Raw genomic sequence first — 20,415 nt, 5'->3', positions numbered from 1 at the left:
GACTCAGAAGTCTCAATATGATTTGGGGAACACTTTCATGAGGATATAGTCATTTGTATCATAGAGAACTGGTAGCCTCTCAGAGAATAAGTTGCATAATAGTTGTTAAGTCCATATACACTTGACCACTTTATTAGGAACATTCATGCGATGATCTAATCAGCCAATTGTGTGGCAGCAGTGCAATGCATAAAAGCGGGTCAGGAGCTCCAGTGAAAGGTCACATCTGCCATCAGAATATGGAAAAAATGTGAGCTTAGTCATAACCAGCTTAGTGACTTTGACCATGGAATGATTGCTGATGCCAGACAGGGTGGTTTGAGTATCTCAAAAACTGCTGATCTCCTGGGATTTTCACGTAGAGGACTGCGTAAAATAGTACTCGATGCCCATATGTGCAAAAGAAAACCAGGTTGTGTGTTTCACAGTCCAGAATCTCTATAATTTCAATATTTGCACCCTTTCTTAAAGATCACTTTGTCTTACTGCACTGAGTTACAACCTGGTGTCACCTGGTTAAATAAAAAAACAGGTCCATTAGAGAAAGAAAATTGATTCTGATGCATTATTTACAAGTGAATGAAGGTAAAAAAATATGTCCACTTCACTTCATCACTGATTATTAGCCATTCAGTTCTCTTGCCTTCTCTCTCTGATTCTGTGATTCATCTCTCCTGAATCTCTTGAAAGGCATCAGAGGGCATTAGAGAAGGTGAGAACTGACTTGTGATTTCATGGCAAGAGGATAAAATGCCCCTCCATCCCACTTACACTCATAAAAGATAGCATTTCCGAAGGCTCGTAAGTCATCGTTTTTTAATATATTCTGCATATAATTTTCTCAGTGTGACAGTCAGATTGCTTGCCCACGCTGCCCATGTTTTTCTCCACTGCGTAGATTATCACTGCATTATCCCCATGCACTTAATTTGGGAGTCCCTCACAAACCTACACTGACACTCAGGCCACCTGTTATACGTGTACACTCATTATTTAGCCAGGGTGAATTCTAAACACATTTAATTTTGCACAGTGTTTAATATTTCAGGACTCAGACATAATATTCATCCATTTGCTAATGCTTATAGGCCACCTTGATTACCACCGATACAGAACATTAAGTAAAATATTGGCGTGTATACGCATTTCCACATGGTTAAGTGATCCAAATAAACACACTCCATCAAGCCATCTGTTTTGACCAGTGCTCTAACAGCACCATGGTTTAATTGTTCACATTTGAGTTATGCAACAGATTTAGTGGAGTAATGAAAGTTTAAGTGTGGATGAGAGAATATGGATAGGCAATAATTCACAAGGACGAGTCTTCCTCTTTAGATTTCAAGTCAGCGGGCTGTCTTCCTAGCAGACACCTAACAGGTTTTTTTTAACACATTGTTAGGCCGGAAATTTCAAAAGCATTATATATGTATCGTATTTTCCTCTGTCGCCCTTCCCTGACTGCAGTGTGTCACAGGGAACAGATGGAGAGCTCACAGGTGGGAGACTCTCTGGCATCTGCTCATGGGGAACCTGAAGGAATCAAGTGGAAATTAAACTGAGCGACCACTTTAATATCGCCTGCTCTGTGGGATCTCTGATGTCAGTATTTGATGGTGATAAATGCACATGCACAGACAGTGTTAATGGGATGTACTCTATGGGTGTAACACAATCATCAATGCTACCCCCCTTTAATTTTAATATAAATATTACTCATTTAATGTTGCAATTAATTAACGCTCGTTTTTCCATAACAGAAGGTGAATTAAACCAGTCACCTGAAGGCTCTGGTTTCGAAATCATCACTGGCAGGACAGAGAAAAAGAACAGAGGACTGTGTAAAAGCACTGGTCTTGGGAGCTACGAAAGCAAAAAAAATGAAGAAATGTATATGCACTCTCAAAACAGATGTGTTAAAACATGTTGGAAAATGTGGGTGGAAAACTTACATAATGTGGTATTTTGTTGGATTCGACTGGAAAATTATTAAGCTGCCACAAACAAACAACATTCCTCTAAATAGAGATGCTTGCACACCACAATTAAATTATGTACATTTTAGTGTTCAATTTTGTGCATCATTGTAATAAATGGGCACAGAAACTGTCACATTACTGCACTACCATCACATAGCAGTAGCTTCCAATGCCCTACTGAGTACTTGCAGAAGAAAATCAATTTCATGATGCTCCCTCATTGTCTTTTGAATATGCAGTAATACCCTGCAGATTAATTGTACTGCATCTTCACTGATTTTTTTTCAAGAGTGGATAGTGGATATCTCTTTTTATAGTATAACCAGTGTGTATAAATTGTGATACTCATAATATTCCGCTTTCAGAATTCAACATATTAATTACATTTCTTTAACTGCCCTTAGCAATATTCATGAAAATTTCAATGATGGTCTGATGAAACTTTGTATCATCATCACCCTTTTGTCTCTTTCAATCAGGCATATAGTATCTCCCTCAGATTACTGGGAGGCTGATTTTCCTACTCTAAAAATGATTCACAGTTGGTCCATGCTCCCGGTGTGACATGTGGAACAATCACACATAAGCAAAGCTAAGAGGAGCACACCCATATCGATCCTGTCCCACAACAGCCCTCCTGGGACGGGACCTGGCATTGAGAGGGAACGCCAGTACTGCAGTTCTGTGTGCTCGCGGGCCAGGGCATTATCTCTCCCTGCATCAGAACCCACATCGATGTTGGTTACTGATGCTAATTGATGTTTATTGAAAATGTCTCCTTCTTAATCTTAATGATACCGAACTACATAATATATATTAGTAAGGTAATACATTAAGAACCAGTGTAAATTGAACAGAAGTCACTGAAGCCAATCTAGGTGAAACGCTGGCAGTTTGTTTAGAGCGCCATATCGAATAATTATGAATTATTATTGTGGAAATTTGATTGGCATGTGGTTTGTTTTGTTTTGTAATTGAATGCCTGCTCTCACTTTTTCCTTCCATGTCATGTCATATCTGTAATGTCTATTGTTACTCAGTAATGTGCTTTGTGAGGATATGACAAACCCTTTGTGAGGAGTGCCATATTCAGGCAAACTTGACTGAGTGATTGACTGATATGCAACTGAAATGTTAATGAGCATAATTTTATGCTGGCATTACAGAAAGTGACAGCCAGGAACAGGTAGCCTGTTTATTGGTGTCAAGTAACCTCTTGGCTGGAGGAGCAAGCCGGGATATGTACTGCCATAAAGTGAAACATAATAACGCTGTTGGTCTGTTTCCCACAATGCAGGATGCTGCTTTATTCTTTGTAGTTTATGCAGGACTCTATGTACCACCAGAGGGTATACTACAGTCTTCATTGTACATTTTACAAAGCTTGGAAATCAAGATATGAATGACAGTGCTCAGTCACAAAGTCCCATTGAGTTTGCGTGATTAAAAGATTCAGCCACACAGTAAAGTATTAATGAAGGGCATCATTATCAAATTTCATAAAATGTCTTGCAAGGCACACTGTTGATGAAAAAATAGGGAAAAGGAACTGAACAGCAGCCTGAACAGCTTCTGGTCTGTGACTGACAGTCATTACGCAGTGCATTAAATGGTTCTAAAATGCACTTGTAGTCAATGGTGTGGGTAAAAAGAAACAAACATAAAAGGCTTCCAATTATCAGGACAGCTTCAGGGTAAGACCTCAGCTTACAGTGCCATCATTCCATTTAAACTGAGAATGGCCCCTACCAGATGCTCCAACCAGGATTAGCAGACTGTTTTCAAAATCCCAAGCCAATGTGACATAATACATCTGCCAAAGATTCCCAAACCATGACATTATATGGTTTTGGAAAGCGCCCAAAAAAAGCATTGCCAAATGACTTCTTGCCACCAACTAGTCACTAAGGAAAGACAAAAATGAATGTTACAGCTCAGGAATGAGCCATTGTGTGTGTATGTGTATGTGTGCGTGTATGTTTGTGTTTCCACTGTACATATGTTCCAAGTCAAAGAAACCAATTGCCTTGAAAATAATGAATAACAAATAATGTACATGCTACATGTAATGTCACAATCCTACCAGACAACCACCAGTGGCTGCCTGATCCCTTAACCTAGTGTTTCAGTTCCCTTGTCTTGTTAATTGCTTTCAATTATTGTATTAGCTGTTTGTTAGCTCCTTGTTCCTCTTGTGTCATTGCTTGTTTCTTGAGATTTGTGAACTCATCACTGCTTCATATGTTCAGTTTCCTAGCAGCCCATTTGACTGCTCTCACCTGAAAGTCTCATCCCCAGTTTCCCTGATTTTCTGAAGCAGAAACAGCATTTTCTGAACTCAACCACAGGCTTACATCGACGCTGGTGTTGATGCATCCTGACCCATCCCTGCTTTTTGTTGTCAAGGCTGATGCCTTCAACATTGGATTAGCAGCAATATTCTCACAGCACACCTCCAAATACATTAAGTGACACCCCTGTGCCTTATTCTACTAGTGGTTTAGTGCAGCCAAAAGTCATTATGGCATTGACAATAAGGACTGGCTATCAAGCTACTTCTTCAGGAGTGGTGACATTGATTAGAGCGATCAGTAACCATTCATAATCTAATGTCCATTCAGGAAGCAAAATGCCCTGCAGTTTGTACTAGTCCTGTCGCCTAGGGTCAAAGAACCCAAAGAAACCATGGCCTCACCATGCCTGACCTCAGTGCTTATCCTTGTAACTGTCTGTTCGTCCCCTCTGTCTAGTCTCAGGTTCTCCTGTGGGCTCACTCCTCTAGTTTCAGTTGATTCATTGCCTTTTTCATGATCCAATGCCACATCAACCCATTCATTCTCCGTTCTTGCACATCCACTCCATGTTCCATGTCTCCAGACTCAAACCGGGTATCATAGCCAGGTGGTCCATCAAACAACCACCAGTTTTGGTTGTTTGATTGGTTCAGTCATTAAATCAGGTTGGAGGCTATAGCTATATAATGGTAGTACAGTAATGTGAGTTCCTGGTTATAATTAAAACCTTCTGGCAAGTGGACTGGAGTTGAGAAACACTGCACGAGAGGTCATCTGATCAACCTGCTGGGTTGTCATTGTTTATTTTTTGAGCTCATTTTTCACTTGTGTATTTACAGCAAGGTCCTTATTCCTGTTGTATGTTTTTTTCGTCTTTGAGTTTTCCTGCTCTTCCAGCCTCTCAAGTTTCCTCTTGTTCTCTGTGACCTCTCATGTTCATCTCATGTTTGTTATTCTTGTTATTTGGCTTCACGTGTTAAAGTAAAGCCTCCAGTGTTTTATCCACCTGTGTCTCCCGAGTTGTCTCTGCACTTAGGTCCACTTTGCTGCCACTGTGAATGGACATAAGACAAGGTAAAATTCCTTGTCATTCATTAACATGCATGCTTATCTATAAGTTGAACTGGACAAACGTTGGCCTCTAGTGTGGTCGGTGTCACTACAATGTACTTATTTCTGTGTGTGTGTGTTTTCATCAGACAGTGCCAGTTATCCTGCATTGCAGCACAATTAAAGCTGCATTGCACAAAATGGTCACTGCATACATCAATATTTAACACATATGCATTAGTCTGTATACATAACTGAATAATATGCAAACACACTTCAGAAACAAAGGTTTTGGTCATACACAACTGTAGTCTATAAGAATGTTGTTGTTTTTTTCTATTCCTTCCCATGGTACCATTTTAATATGTGATTCTTAATCATGTTATTATCCACATTTTATAGCCCAATCCTCTATGTACATTCACATCACAGAGGTCACTGGCACCATTACTTGGGATTTATGCATCATGACTAGGGACACAAGTTTATCTAGGTCATGTGACCCAAAATTATTTCAACATGCATTACCATCTAAATCCCCATGGTGTACTGTAGGCATTGGATTGCTACAATCACCTGACTAATTGCACAATTAGTAATCAACTGTGGCCCTCATGAAAGCAGTTACTTGACATAAATCACCAGGAAGAGGAAGGAATGTGACATGGACAGAATGTCAAACACAAAAAAAAACCAAGGGGTTCAAAAATAATCCCCTGGTTCACTGCACACCAACAGTTGTTAATTTTTTTTTGCATTTTACAATAGATCCATACAGATACAAACACAACAATAGACAGGCATTCACAGGAAAAAACATCTAGAAATAAACAGTGAGATGGAATCTTCGTGTTTATTTATTTTCCATTCCATAATTGTTCTCTCCCTCTCCACCTCAGGTGATGTGTGATGGGTTTTCTGGTGCAAAATGGCTGCCATTGCATCACCCAGGTGGTGCTGTGCATCGGTGGTGGTTGAGGCGAGCGTCCCACTTGCTGTGAAGTACCTTGAGTATGACAAACGATATATAAATTCAAGGAATAAAAAAAATAAAATAAAATAATAATAATAATAATAATAATAATAATTATTATTATTATTATTATTATTATTATTATTATTATTATTATTATTATTATTATTATAATAATTATACTAATAATAATAATAGCAACACTTCTGTGGTTCTATGCACTGAAAGCAGCATGTGACATTTGAAGCATTGCTGTCAATCACTGTCTTAATTAATTACTAACAGATTTAGATTACTGGGGAGGGAAATGTGATAATTGACTGTAGAGAAGTCTGTATCAACCTCTTGCAGAGGGATGACTGCACTGCATGTGATTATCTCGTGTCCTGAAGCTGGGTTTACACTGTGTGATTTTTGCCATGATGTTACCGTCGAAGACGAAATTTGCAGACTTCTGCATCTGCCAAAATCATGCAATGTGACTGACCACAAACAATGGATAGCTAATGAAAAAAAAATGGGAGCATCCCGAATAAATAGGCTTAAATTTGAGACACCCGTCAGTAACTAATATCCAGAAAGAAAGTGAGGAAAGAAAATGTGTTTAGAATTACTGTTTACAAGCAAAACAATTCTCAAACAGAATTCTCAAATTCTGCTCCACACAGCTGTTGTAGCCCTTAACCCTGCATTGCTCCAGGGGAGGACTGTCTCCTGCATAGTCTAATCAACTGTCCATCGCCTGAATATACACATTATACCTCATTGGAAAGGGTAGATAATCCAATACAAGAAGCGTGCCATGTTTTGCACTATTTATCTCGAAAATGGCTGAACAGATTACCCAATAAACTTCAACGTTAGTCAAAGCTTCATAACCAGGTGGGATATTTCGTTCCTTAAATATGTCTGTTTCTAATTATTTCCAAAACTAACTTTTATTTCTATCAAACCGGAAAAGTGAGTTATGAAAGATGGGAGACTCTCTTAGGTTTATTCACGCAACTTCTGAATTGTATATTCTTGTTCTTATTGGAACATAATTTTGTGACGTAAAGAAATGGTATCAAGGATTGTCGCCTTTTATTGTCTGAGTCTGTCACTAGGTCAGGGTTGTAAACCGTTAGTGTTGCATGGGGGAGCCTGCTGTTTTATTGCCCTGCATTGCAACTTATGGCGCGTTCCATTTACCTCGGAAGTCGGAAGTCGGAGCTGGGAATGACGTCACACCCGAGTTGACCGCATTCCAGTAAACAACTCGGATAACCAAGATGGACGCCTCCAGTGCAATTGTTGCTATCGTTGTAGCCATTGTTAGCGATACCAGTTGAAAACACCACATTACACGGTATTCTAGACAACTCGGATAACCAAGATGGACGCCTCCAGTGCTATTGTTGCTATCGTTGTAGCCATTGTTAGCGATACCAGTTGAAAACACCACATTACACGGTATTCTATACATACAAACACCGTAGTAACATGTCCACAGATAGACGTTGGACAGTACTACGTACACCACTTATTTAATTACACAAAAACAAAACAGAAGTGCTAAATAATACATTACGAGAGATTTTATTAACCGTTGACGCACGGAGCAGCCATCTCGGATTTCTAACTCGGGGTTACTCGATCCTTCCGACTTTCCCAGTCGGAAATCCCACCTCAGGGGGCGTTCCAGTTGAAATGTCCGACTGGGAACTCGGAAATTCCGACTTCCCAGTACAAATGGAACGCACCATAAGAAACTGATAAGACTGCTGTTCTCAAAGTGGAGTTTTCTTTAGTTTTATTATGTCACAGTTTTTTGTACGATAGAAATATGAATGCAACAATAATTGGAGACGTCAGTGACTCAGCCACAAGGGGGCAGATTGGATGTGGTTAAAAAAGAAAGGAAGAATTAAAAAACAAGAAGTATCTAATTTAGTTTGAGGTGTGATGCTTATCAGCAGTAGGGATTGAAATGACCCCTGCTGCAAAAGTGTCTAATCATTTATTCTCCTTGTAGGTCTCTGACACTCCTGAGAATGCTGAAAGAGTATGTTATTCACATCAAACCTTTTATGTTTGGTAGTCATTTCAAGTATCAGTACAACTTTGCTAATTAATTTTGCTCATTTGAACCAATACTTCCAACAAGGAAACACTATAATTAAAGTATGTTGTTTTTTCATTGTATTTAAAAATTGCATATGTGCTTCCATCCCTAATTATAAATTGTTATTAATAATAATAACAACAGCATCAGCAACAACAACATTGTAGGACTTCAGCAATGTGGACCTCAGTAGCATAAAATTCTGGGCCCTGTGCAAATGCATTACCAGTGGGCCCCCTTCCCAAGTCAAACTTGTTACTTCAGGCCTTTTGAGCAAAATAATCAACCTAAGGCATCCACGCTATCAGCAATCTTTCATCAGAGCTGTCCGATTCCACTATGTGTGGTGTTATTCAATTTACTAAACAGCATAAAACGAATAAATTACCAAAGCAAACATGTAAAGCTGCACTTTGATTCCAAAAACAGCGCTTGAATTGGGCTCGTAGCCCACTTCACTTTAGATTTTTTTATCCATATGCGTGCTGTTACTTCTTACCATTTGGCATAACATTATTAACTTTAGGCTACCATTTTGTATTTGCATAACTTACAAAACTTCCCTTTAACTTACCTTAAATTTTTCACTACCGAAATAAAGCTAAGTTCTTTCTCTGCAGTTTCTGATTAGAATTCTGACTGCAGCTGATGCCTTCCATACATTTATGGAATTTTGAATTCTGAGCATATCCACTTGATGCGATTTAGAAAATTCTTGCATAACTGTAGATTACCTCCTTTTAAAGAAAATACTTTCATGACCGAATGGTTTATTCCTGAAAATGTTTGTAGCTGCAGTGTGGCCCGAAAATGAGAAGAACGCTGGAATGGGCTGTTACTGATAGGCAATGTTAATTATTTAATGTATAACCAAACATTGATCTAAATAGATAGCTAAATAGATAGCTGGGGTGGCCTGTAGCGTAGCGTGGATAAGAGCATCTGCCAAGTGCCAATAATGTAATGTATTGTAGCTAGCTACTGTGGGTGAGGATCAGCTAATGTACAGTCGCCTATGCCTACATCACCCTACTCATCCTCTTTGTTCCTATAATCCCCATTTTTCCATTTTCCTTTTGTTTCTGTGCTCCTGATTTATGTGAAAACATGTTCCACCATGTAACCAAAAAGAGTATATACAGCAGCTTTGCATGTGAACAAAATTTTGCCATTGGTATGGAAACTCTTAATGAGATTGCATTGCAGATTAAACCAAAATAGGCAAAGGCTAAACCCAATATTGACCTTTTACAGCATGGGAATAAATTAGACAAGATATTATTTCAATCAAATATTTCAGATGTCAGTGGTCCACTGGAGGGTCCTCCTAGGACCCCCTCCAGGCCTGGGCCCAGGACAACATACTGGGTTGTCCCCTCTTAATGGCAGCGCTGCACATATGACAACCCTGCTCAATGTTTCACTGCTCGGCCATTTCCATAGATAAAAACCTTCAATATCTTTGAAAAATGGCTAAAGCTATTCACACATAGCACTATTCCATTCCAAGAGTTTGGAAGGGACCAAAATAGTTGTAACTGTTGAAAAAAAAGATCCTGATTATAATATAATTTTAAACAAATATATATATCTGATTATATATCATTTTAAACAAAGGATTACACTTGCACAAAATGAGATTAGCCTATTTAAAAATAAGGATATAGATCTCCATTGACCTTGCATTCATATGCAAATGCATATGCATTTTGGGACCCACTTGAAAATGAGAGGATACCTCTCAAGGGGTTTATCCCGTTACAAAAAATTTCCTTCAAATATTTCTGAGTTTATAGCATACTAACAGCACTAATCAGTATTACATGAAATATTGAAGGAATCAGTTGGATTTTTCAATGGTGAATTCGGATTGATGTTTCTGAAGCAGCATTTCCTGCGGAAAGCTATTGCTGTCACAACATGCTGTACTGTTGACTCCACTGGTGATCTGCTCATTGCTGCTTCATTTATTGTGCGCTCCAGGCACAATATGTTAGAAGAGAAGGCAACCTTTCACTGGAAACAAAGGTTTTTATGCCGTTTCAATACATCGCCATGAAATGTTTAAGTTTGTTTAACCTGGGGGGATAAATTGTAGGTGAGCAATATGAAATCCTTTCATTTTCATCAAGGGGTTCAAAAACAAAACTCATGTAGAATGGATGGTGGAGACTGACATCAATCATGCTTTGCATAGTATTTTTCCATTTTTGCAAATACAGTTTTGTTTGTCCCTTGGCTGTGAATAGCATTAGTGGCTGCAAGGTTTTTCAGCGCTGAGCCGAATAAAACCCATCAGTGCTGTGCCAGTCCAACCCTTCTGATGACCCTCGTTAGCGTTCACAATCCCACCTCTCTCTGTCAACAGCAAATGGTGCTAGCAGTGGGGTCCAGAGGTCATTGGTTAAGCCAGAAGCACCTGCTGTATAACATCAGACAAGTCCAGAAGAACATAATTATAATCAAATATAGCGGCAAAGCAGCAATTCTGGGGGCCAAACAGGCATTGCAGCTATGCAACAATGCACAAACCAAGTCCGGAATTTAGCAGACCAAGAATTAAAGTACTGACTTAACATTGTATGCCAACTTTCATGTATTTAAAAAAAAATATTGAAATATGATTTGCTTTTCAAGACCTTTCCATCACAATGTAGTTAGTACAAAGTGTTCATGTCACGATTTGCATGTTGATCAGACCAATGCTTCAGAAGAATATGATTATTCCATATTTCAGTATTGTTCTGATGAAACAATTGCCAACAATGCTAAGTATACCATTTTTTTTTATAGCGGACATGTTTCTTAAGGTATCGAAATGTTTGTCTTATTTGTCATTTCCAGGATGACGTGCCCTTCATTTAACAGCAAATACCATGTCTGACATTGTATATATGTTCATTATGAATAGCTGTGATTTCACCATCTTTCCACAGACACTTTTCCTTCACAATTTGCTTAGATGGTTGACCAAGTGTTATTGTTCAAAACGCCACCTTGATCAAACTTATGCTTCATGAGAATATTTTGTTTCAAATTTGGACGATTCACGTTTTTTGTCACCTATTCTAACCATAGTTTTATGGAAGAATAATTATGAAAGAAAAAACTGTACTAAAACAATAGGGTTCCAGCAGCTCTGCTGCTTGGACCACTAATATAAAACAGAACAAATACAAAAGGGTTCCAGCAGCTGTGCTGTTTGGCTCTTCAGTTCATATTTGCTTTTAGAGTACAGCATGGTGTGATACAGGGGAGCACTTTTAAGGGAAAATGATCTCATTGCTGCTTCAAGTGTGTTGTAATTTATTTATCTCTTCATTTTGCCTAGGGTCAAATATAGAACAATGTGTGGAAATAACTTATCTTGATAGTAAACTCACCTTTGGCTCCAGTTTGACTGTGGCATCCGCTAAACTATGCTTGAACTACTGTGGAACTACTGCTGGATAGACTGCGCTCGTAAGTTTAGGTCTGTTAAGTGAAAATTATCATACAAACAGACAACACTTATTTTGATTATGTGTACAACAATATGCCACAGGCAAGATCCTCCATGGAATTCTGTCTTACCTGTGAGTCAGAAAAGTCACTAAATCTGGCAATCAATATTTTTGGCTTTACATTGTAAAAATATCTAAAAAGCAAAAATGTATACAAATGAATCAACAATAGGAGTCAGTAATCAATTAAAATCAATAAAAAAAATAACTCAAATAAAAAACTGTGGCATAGATAGCAAAAATAAATAAATTGATAAATAAATTGATCATTTTGCATTACATTGGACAGACCTTGGTTCCAATGGAATTCGTTTTGGATTAAAATTATTTTCTGAATTTGACTAAGCTTGTCTGGTGTATTGGAACAAATGAAAGAATCCCAGTGTATTGGAACAAATAAAAGGATCCTTGTGTATCGGAACAAATCCCTAAACAAGGATCCAAAAAGTTATAAACTCCATCCATCGGCTCCTACTTGAAGGCGGAAATGCACCAGGCAAGACCAATAGAGTAAAGAAAAGCATTTGAATCCAAAACACAGGTCTGATGCACAAACAAACAAACACAATACACATTACACACTAAAAACACAACAGTAACAGTGGGTAAGCAAGTAAGTGGGCACCTTCCTTCACCTGTATTTTGTTGACTTAGGCCCATTGCAACCCCAGAAAGCTCAACTGTAAAGTCTATCATCCCAGACCCACCCCCATCGATACATGTATCAGACACCCTTGATTTAGGAATTATTAAAAGAAGTCATAGGATCTAAGGGCTCTGCTAGGAACATATTTAGGGAGCCAGTTAGTAAGATATAAAGTCCATGGACAGATTTAAAAATGAATAAAAGAATCTTAATAGCGATTGAAAATGAATGGGTAACCAGTGTAGGTCCTTTAAAACAGGAGTAATGTGTATTCTCTTCCTGGTTATAGTTAAGACTCAGAAGCAGCATTCTGAATGATTTGCAACAGTCATATTGCTTGTTTAGGAAGCCCAGAGAATAGTGTGTTACAATAGTCAAGGCCTGCTCATAATAAAAGTTTTTAGTTTCTCTGCGTCAACTAGAGTGAGATCAGGTCTGTTTCTTAAATGGTAAAAGGCAGTTTTTGTCACCTTTTCTGGATATGTGGTTCAAGGTTCAGATCACTGTCAAAGATAAAACCATGCGTTTTCAGCTTTTTAGGCTAAGGTTTTTAGTTCTGATCTGTGAGTTCAATTTTCTCATTATATTCACTTGGGGTGCCTTGGCTCCAAATTCCAATATTTCAGTTTTGTTCTTCTTTAACTGAAGGGAGTTATGCTCCATCCAAGAATTCACGTCTATGATACAGCTAGTTAGTCTGTCAACAGGGCAAGAAACATTGGGCATGGCAGAAATATACAGTTGGATATCATCGATATAATAAAACAGTTTCTCAAATATTCTGTTGAGAAACATTACATTGGAAATGTATTTATAATTGTCAAGAATTGAATAGACCAAATTAGATTTCTTCAGTAGGGGTCGCACAACAGCACACCAGGGTATTTCAGTTATTGCTAATATACCCAGTTTCTCCTTGGACCAGTGATGTAAAATCTATCTAAAAAAATATTTCCTGTACTCCTAAGTGTTCTGAAAATAAAACCAAGGTGTAACGTTTCCTAAAGCACAGTGGAGCTTGCTTACATTGTATGAGATTGCTAGGTTCCCATTTTAAACCAAGACACTCCAGCAATGGTGCAAATCGTAATGAGATCGTAATGAGCACACAACACTGAGAAGGAAATGTCTGTCATAGCTGAACCTTATAGTTAATATGTCTTGAAATACAGCTTGCCTTTGTATTTTGTATTTTTATGAAGCATGCAAGCAATAAAATGAATGAACAAATGTATAAAACTACACCATACTATTTATTTTCTCTCACTTAGGATGTGGTCCGGTAAACACTCACTGTTGCCTCTCCTCCCCATCTGTAAATACACTCACATTTCAAGCTCATTTTCTACAACAAATTAAATCACAGAGAGCAATCGTGCCAGATTTCCTCCGGGCGAAATATTCCTGATAACCTTGAACATGAGCCAGACAATGCCATCCCAGCTAGTCAATCTCCCCTGTCTCTAGTCCAGAGAGTGTGGCCAGAATCTCTCATGATAGAATATACAGTACTACAGTTATCTTGAAACAATTTGAATAAAAAGAGAATTAAAATGATCTAATTAGCTTGGATTAAACCACCAAATTCACTCTGTGGGATGTATCAAACTGTGCTAAAAGTAAAACATAAAAACCGGAAAGAAGAAGCAAGGAGATTTCACACGTGTTTCTGGAACAAAGTATCGTAGGTTTGGCTTCTGATAACATCACAAAAGGGCTGCCATTACCACTGCACCTACCTGCAGATGGACAATGCTACAGAAGATACCAATTTAATTTCTCAATATGGCATTCTTCTTTTGGATGATATATTACTGATATCGGATGAAAACAAATATAATGACAGTGTATTTGATATTATGTTAAAATAATACATAACAATGCAATATAAATACAAACATAAATTGTAAATGGCTGGCAGTAGTTCAGCTGTCCTCATTAGAAACCAACTGAACAAGTGGGTTTTAGTGCCATGGATAAAAATCTGGCCTGGATCTACCAACTGTGTGATCACCAAGTCGTATAAAATGTGTTGTTTTTCAATTAGAGATCCTGTTCCCGGATGGTTCCGATCTGATATGTCCCTTTGTATCGACAAACAACACTGCATGGTGTAAAAAAACACTTAACAAACTGCCAGCTTTAATGAGCGCAGCGGCAGATCCGTTTAATTGCAGCTCCTGTGTAGGAATTGTTCATTAAATTGTTTGCTCAGTAATGTGTTCATTTGTCGAGACATTCTACCTTACTAAACGTGTCCTAATGTGTTAATGTCTCCAGTGGGTTTACGTGTCCATTAATTTAGATATTTTAATATTCCACTATTTTCCATTAGATTAACTTGATTGCCTAAGAACTGAAGATGGGTACATTCCATAATGTATATATATATATATATATATATATATATATATATATATATATATATATATATATATATCCTTATGTCTGTATAAGTCTGTATATGACTGTATATGTCCATACAGTCCTTACACAAATATGAACTTTCACTGTAAAAACATGGCAGCTGGTCTGATGATGTCATCTTTGCACACAGTGTTCAAAATCCTCATTACATGGTGATCAGGTGTGAGGTTGGTCTAGTCTTGATTCTTCATTGTCTTTTGAGTCTGTTATTGACATTTGACAACAGGAGGATCAGAGTGCCAATAAACATGAATGAAGCCATTATGCTGTTGAATAAGAAAAAAGTCAAACCTAACCTTAGGCTTATCAAAATCAAATATTTAGAACATCATTACGAAGAGAGCAGTGGTGAGCTCAGTTATCACAAAGGACCAGTTAGGCCAAGGAAGACCTCTACAATGATGAACAAAGAATTCTCACCATAATGAAGAAAAACTCCAAACACCTGTTCCACAGATCAGAACCACTCTTCAGGAGGCAGGTGTGGATGTGCCCATGACTGCTGCCCGCAGGAGACTCCACAAACAGAACTACAGAGGCTATAACTATAGCCACAGACTTGGAGGGGCTTATCCTCATCCCAACTGCATCACACTTAGATGCAAATCATTTTAATGTCCGTCGAAGGTCACAGTATGATGAGGCCAAAGGACAGCATCAACTGCAAACAAGAGAGATGCCATCCCTATGTCCCCAAAGCAGACACACTCATACCTCTGATGTGCCTTGAGTTCCTGTCCATGAATAACAGGAACAGGAGCGGAGGCTCCTTGGTGGAGTCTGACACCCACATTGAATGAGCTTGAATTAATGCAGAGAATGCCTTGCAGTAGCCACCCCGGCACCCCATACTTCCACAGCACCTCCAGCAAATATGGTCCTAAGGCTTCTCCATGTCCACAAAACACGTAGAGACTACTTTAGCAAATTCACATGCCCCCTCAAATATCTTGGCATAGACTTTCCCATGGAGGCTGAGGAGCTTGATTCCCTGATAATTGGAACACATCAATTATCAGGGAATCAGTACCTTTTCTTAAAGATGGGGACCACCACCACCATCACAGCACTCCAACAGCATCCAGAGCCTTCAGCATTTCTGGACAGATCTCATCCATGCTCTGCCACTGAGGTGCTATCTGACTACCCCAGAAACTTCTGCCACAGAGATGGGTTCCGGTCCCCAGAGTTTCATCATCCTTGCTGAGAACAGCCTGGACACTGTCCTGCTTTCCACTCCTGAGGTGCCAAATTGTTTTTCAGAACAACTTTGGGGCCATCCAAAAGTCCTTCCCCATGGCCCCTCCAAACTGCTGGCTCAATCAGGAGTTCTCCATGCCAGCCAGACCCCGGAAATTCTCCTTCTTCAGCTTCACAGCCTCCCTCACCGCTGGAGACCACTAACGGGTCCTTGGGTTGCTGCCAGTACATTCAGTGACCACAGCTCCGAGCAGTTGCTTCCACAGCTCAGTGGAGTATTGGGTGTATTTGTTTTACGCCAAACATAATGACTTCTGATCAACATTATCCCAAAAGGCTTGCTGATCATCCAGGTGCTTTTTTGCAACTGTGAGATGAGCATTGATGTTTCTCTTGGTTTGCAGCGGTTTCCACCTTGCAGCTCTCATGAATCCCTTATTTGCTCTGTCTCTTTCTTACTGTCATGTGTTACTTCTTGGATTAGTTGTCACTGTGCCCTTTGAGAAATGACTAGACCAGCCACTCCTGGGAAGATTTAGCAGTGCTCTAATTGTTCTCCATTTGGAGATGATGACTCTCACTATGGTTGGGTGTTCCAGAGCCGTAGAAATGGCTTTGTAACCTTTCCCACTGATACGCTGTATTTCAACAACCACTTGTTCCAATTTTTCTAATATTTTGTCTAAAGATCTGAAACAATTCTGTGTGAAAAAATAAATAATAGAGGAATTTATATTGCGGTTTTCTAGACACTCAAAGTGCTTTACAGTGATGAGGGTGAAACTCACCTCAACCACCACCAAGAGAGCTGACATTGGGCTGTGGGTTGCTCTGGGGGCAGGGTTAGGGACTTCTTTTCCTATGTCACTGCTCTTTGCGAGCATTTTGTGGGCGTTTTGATACTAAGACCAGGGAGAGAAAGCTGAGACATGCGGGCCTTTTAACCGGCACACACAGTAGGTACTGTAAATAGCCAGAGGGAACGCTACCAAATGTTTCTGAGACACTATGTTTACAGAACACCTTAACTGAATCCTAATGACATGGGGGAAATGACATGAGGAGGGCCAGTGAGATGAAAGGAAATGTGCAGTTTTTTATTGAGAGTTCATGCAGTGTGCCACCAGAATTATGGCAGTTATGAAAAAGGCTGGCTATCTGTCACAGAAGATATTGGCTAAAAAAATATAAGTCAAGGAACAGTCACAGTATACAATACTTTCTGAAAATCCTGTAAAACTGAAAAAGAGGCAGAAATCATGGACTGAGTGGTTTTTTTTTTTACTTAAATTTTATTTACCAATAGGTCTGCAGTGGGAAAGGCTTGAAAACTGTTTTCGATAGGCCATGAAGAAAATGCATTGATAGGGTGGTGCATTAAATTGTTTCAGTCCATCATGGGGAGAAAGACAAGTTTTCATAGTTTTTCCAAGTGTGCTATGCAAATTACATGCAAATTATGCATCTCACTTACCTACAAAAATATATACTGTATATGGCCGATTCTCCAATGACGGGAAAAAATGGCCATGCAAATCTTAAAAAGTTAAACCCATGTAAAAAACTGTTATGAACCTAAATTTGTCTGCATACATCTGATAATGGCTGAGCTTAACCTTAATCATATGTTCACCATGTTTCACTGGAAGTCAAAGGAAAAAGAAATTCCCATCACATCATTAAATGTCTAGATTAATTGAAAATGAAATGCAGGGTATGCCTAAGAGTATATAAAAATTGATTAGATAGCTGTGTGAATATTCTTAATTGGCATCTTAAGAATTTTTGGCGGTTTATTTTTTGGGGGGATGGTTACTGCAAGGACATAATTTATGTATATGTAATGCAAATATTGACATAGATCATAAATTTGTTTTTTAACAAACCAAAAAACAAGGTCTCTGGGAAAGTGTGAATGAGAGAGTGTTCTGGAAATGACCAGAGAAAGTCCAGAGATCCAGCTATTAACATCAAACCAACTATTCACACACTCTGAATAATGCTAATTAATATGACTGATATTAATTAATGAAATTAATTAATGATTAATATGAAAATATAAAACACTTTTATATAATTGTGTGGCTGAGGGGAGCAAGAGGAGTAACATTAGGAGATGATTATGCATATGTTTTGTGCATACGTCCAGGAACATGACATTTTAGGCCTAATTAAGAGTTGCCACCATGTACAATGCAGTTTTTGTTGTTGTTCACAAATACATCCTTGATGATTTACAAGTAATGCGGTGGGGCTTCAAAAATTAATCAAAGCATCAATACAAATTTGCCGACTATAATGTTACACAATATTGACTTGAATAAAAACAAACAAACAAACAAACAAACAAACCAAAAACGGCCCGAGGTGTTATTTGTGATACACAGTACAGCCACATATTTGCCTTTGGGTGAGGGTCGGATGGGTGTTTGGTGGGTTTATTTTGGCTTTGAAACTACATGTAAAAAATTTTCAGGAATGTACGGATCTTGTTGTGGTTCAAAATCAACTTCAAAGTAAGTACTCCACCCATCTACTGTAGTTTTCACCTCCTAAACTGACTACTGGCTCCCCCTAATGGACACCTTCGGCATCATGCCAGGCTTTCCATGTATATTATGAGAAATGGGCAGTTGACAGATTATCCCATGACTTGAAATGTGAAGGCCTGCAAACCTTTTCTAAATAATAGCAGTAAAAACCGTTCAGCTACGTGAACCAAGCAGGAAGTGAATGAACAAGAAAGGCAATGAGGTAAGTAGCATATAACATTGTAATCCTTAATGCTGCTTGAGCATAGTGATCTTCACCTTGTTTGTAAATCATTGTGGTAAATACACAAGGGCCACAGAAAACCTTTCAAATTATATAAGCATTTTTTTTTCTTATGGGTTTCATATTTCAAGAAAATTGTATTGAATGAAATACATTGCTTTGTGTTTGAATAATCATTGCTCATACCGTTCCTTTATGTTCACCTTCATTTTCGACTGGCTCACTAGATAAGTATATATTGAGATATGCTTCTGTGTTGCTCATTCGTAATGTTTGTATGGAGAATATTTTTTATGAAAGTTGCTTCATTCACTTACCCTGTGTCTCTCATTCATCAAGGCTAATATAGTATAATATCTGCTCAAATGTGTATGTCGCTTGTCTGGATAAAGTACCTTAAACAAAAAGTAAATAACTCTCTAATTGTAAATTGGAAGATATTAAAATGTCAATCATCCTTGACTGAAAATCCAATTACTTCACAACCCCAGCAAATTATATCTCCATTACTAGGGCGTTCCTCTTTACTCATTTAGTAAACATATGGCTTTTCTTATTAACCACAAACCTATTTAATAATTTATTTTCTTTGTCTGGTGGGGGAGTAACATTGAATGAGCGTGTGTATAAGAAAGTTATTTACCAGTCAAGGGGAAAAAGTACCTCATCCATCAATATCTGAATTTGCATTGTTTTTCTAGTGGCAGAAATCCACTTTCCAGAGAGCGTCAAACACTGTACATCTGATCACATCAGTAATTTTTAATGCAGAATCTTTTGAACGATTCTGCTACAATACATGACTCAGTCTGACAACAGCAGAGTTAAATGGCTGAATCAAAAGCTGTACATTATTTAAAGATTCTTTAAGATGGAAAGCTCAAGCCAGACATGCAATGCTCATATGATAGCTATGAATTTATCTTGCAGAAACCTAAATATAAAATACAATATTTTTTTAAAAGGCTTCGGCCTCAGAGTATGCCTTTAGATTTCCTTGAGGACGCAAACAGTGGTGTGTTTGGAGAGGGCGTGCTGTGTTTTCTCCCCCTCCACCTGTGAAGGCCTATTCGCTGACATTGGCGGGCGCGGCCTGGGATCCCATCTGCTGCTGGCGCTGACAGGAGGAAACCTGCTAATTAGCTCTCTCTGTAAAGAGGCCTGGTTGTGTCAAACGCGTAGCCCTCATTAAACACATTCAGAGGAAACGGGAGCAAAAACACAGGAGATATAATGCTCTAATTCCTTTCTTTACAAGAGGCAGGGAAGAGCATTATGTGCAGCACGCAGTCCATCTTCTTTGGTGAAGCACACCAGACCCTTTGCGTGTGAAATGCTGGAATGTGATACGTTATACACATCTGGAGGGATGATCTGCTTTATTGCACTGTCCTTCTACTCATTAGAGGATCAAAGACGAGCTTGTTTCAGAGACCTTCCCCCCTCCCTTTGAAAGAGCTGCTT

Source organism: Conger conger, chromosome 3 (genome assembly GCF_963514075.1).
Source record: "Conger conger chromosome 3, fConCon1.1, whole genome shotgun sequence".
In the NCBI taxonomy this organism is placed as follows: domain Eukaryota; kingdom Metazoa; phylum Chordata; class Actinopteri; order Anguilliformes; family Congridae; genus Conger; species Conger conger.
The sequence above is the reverse complement of the archived record's forward strand: the minus strand, read 5'-3'. Positions refer to the sequence as shown.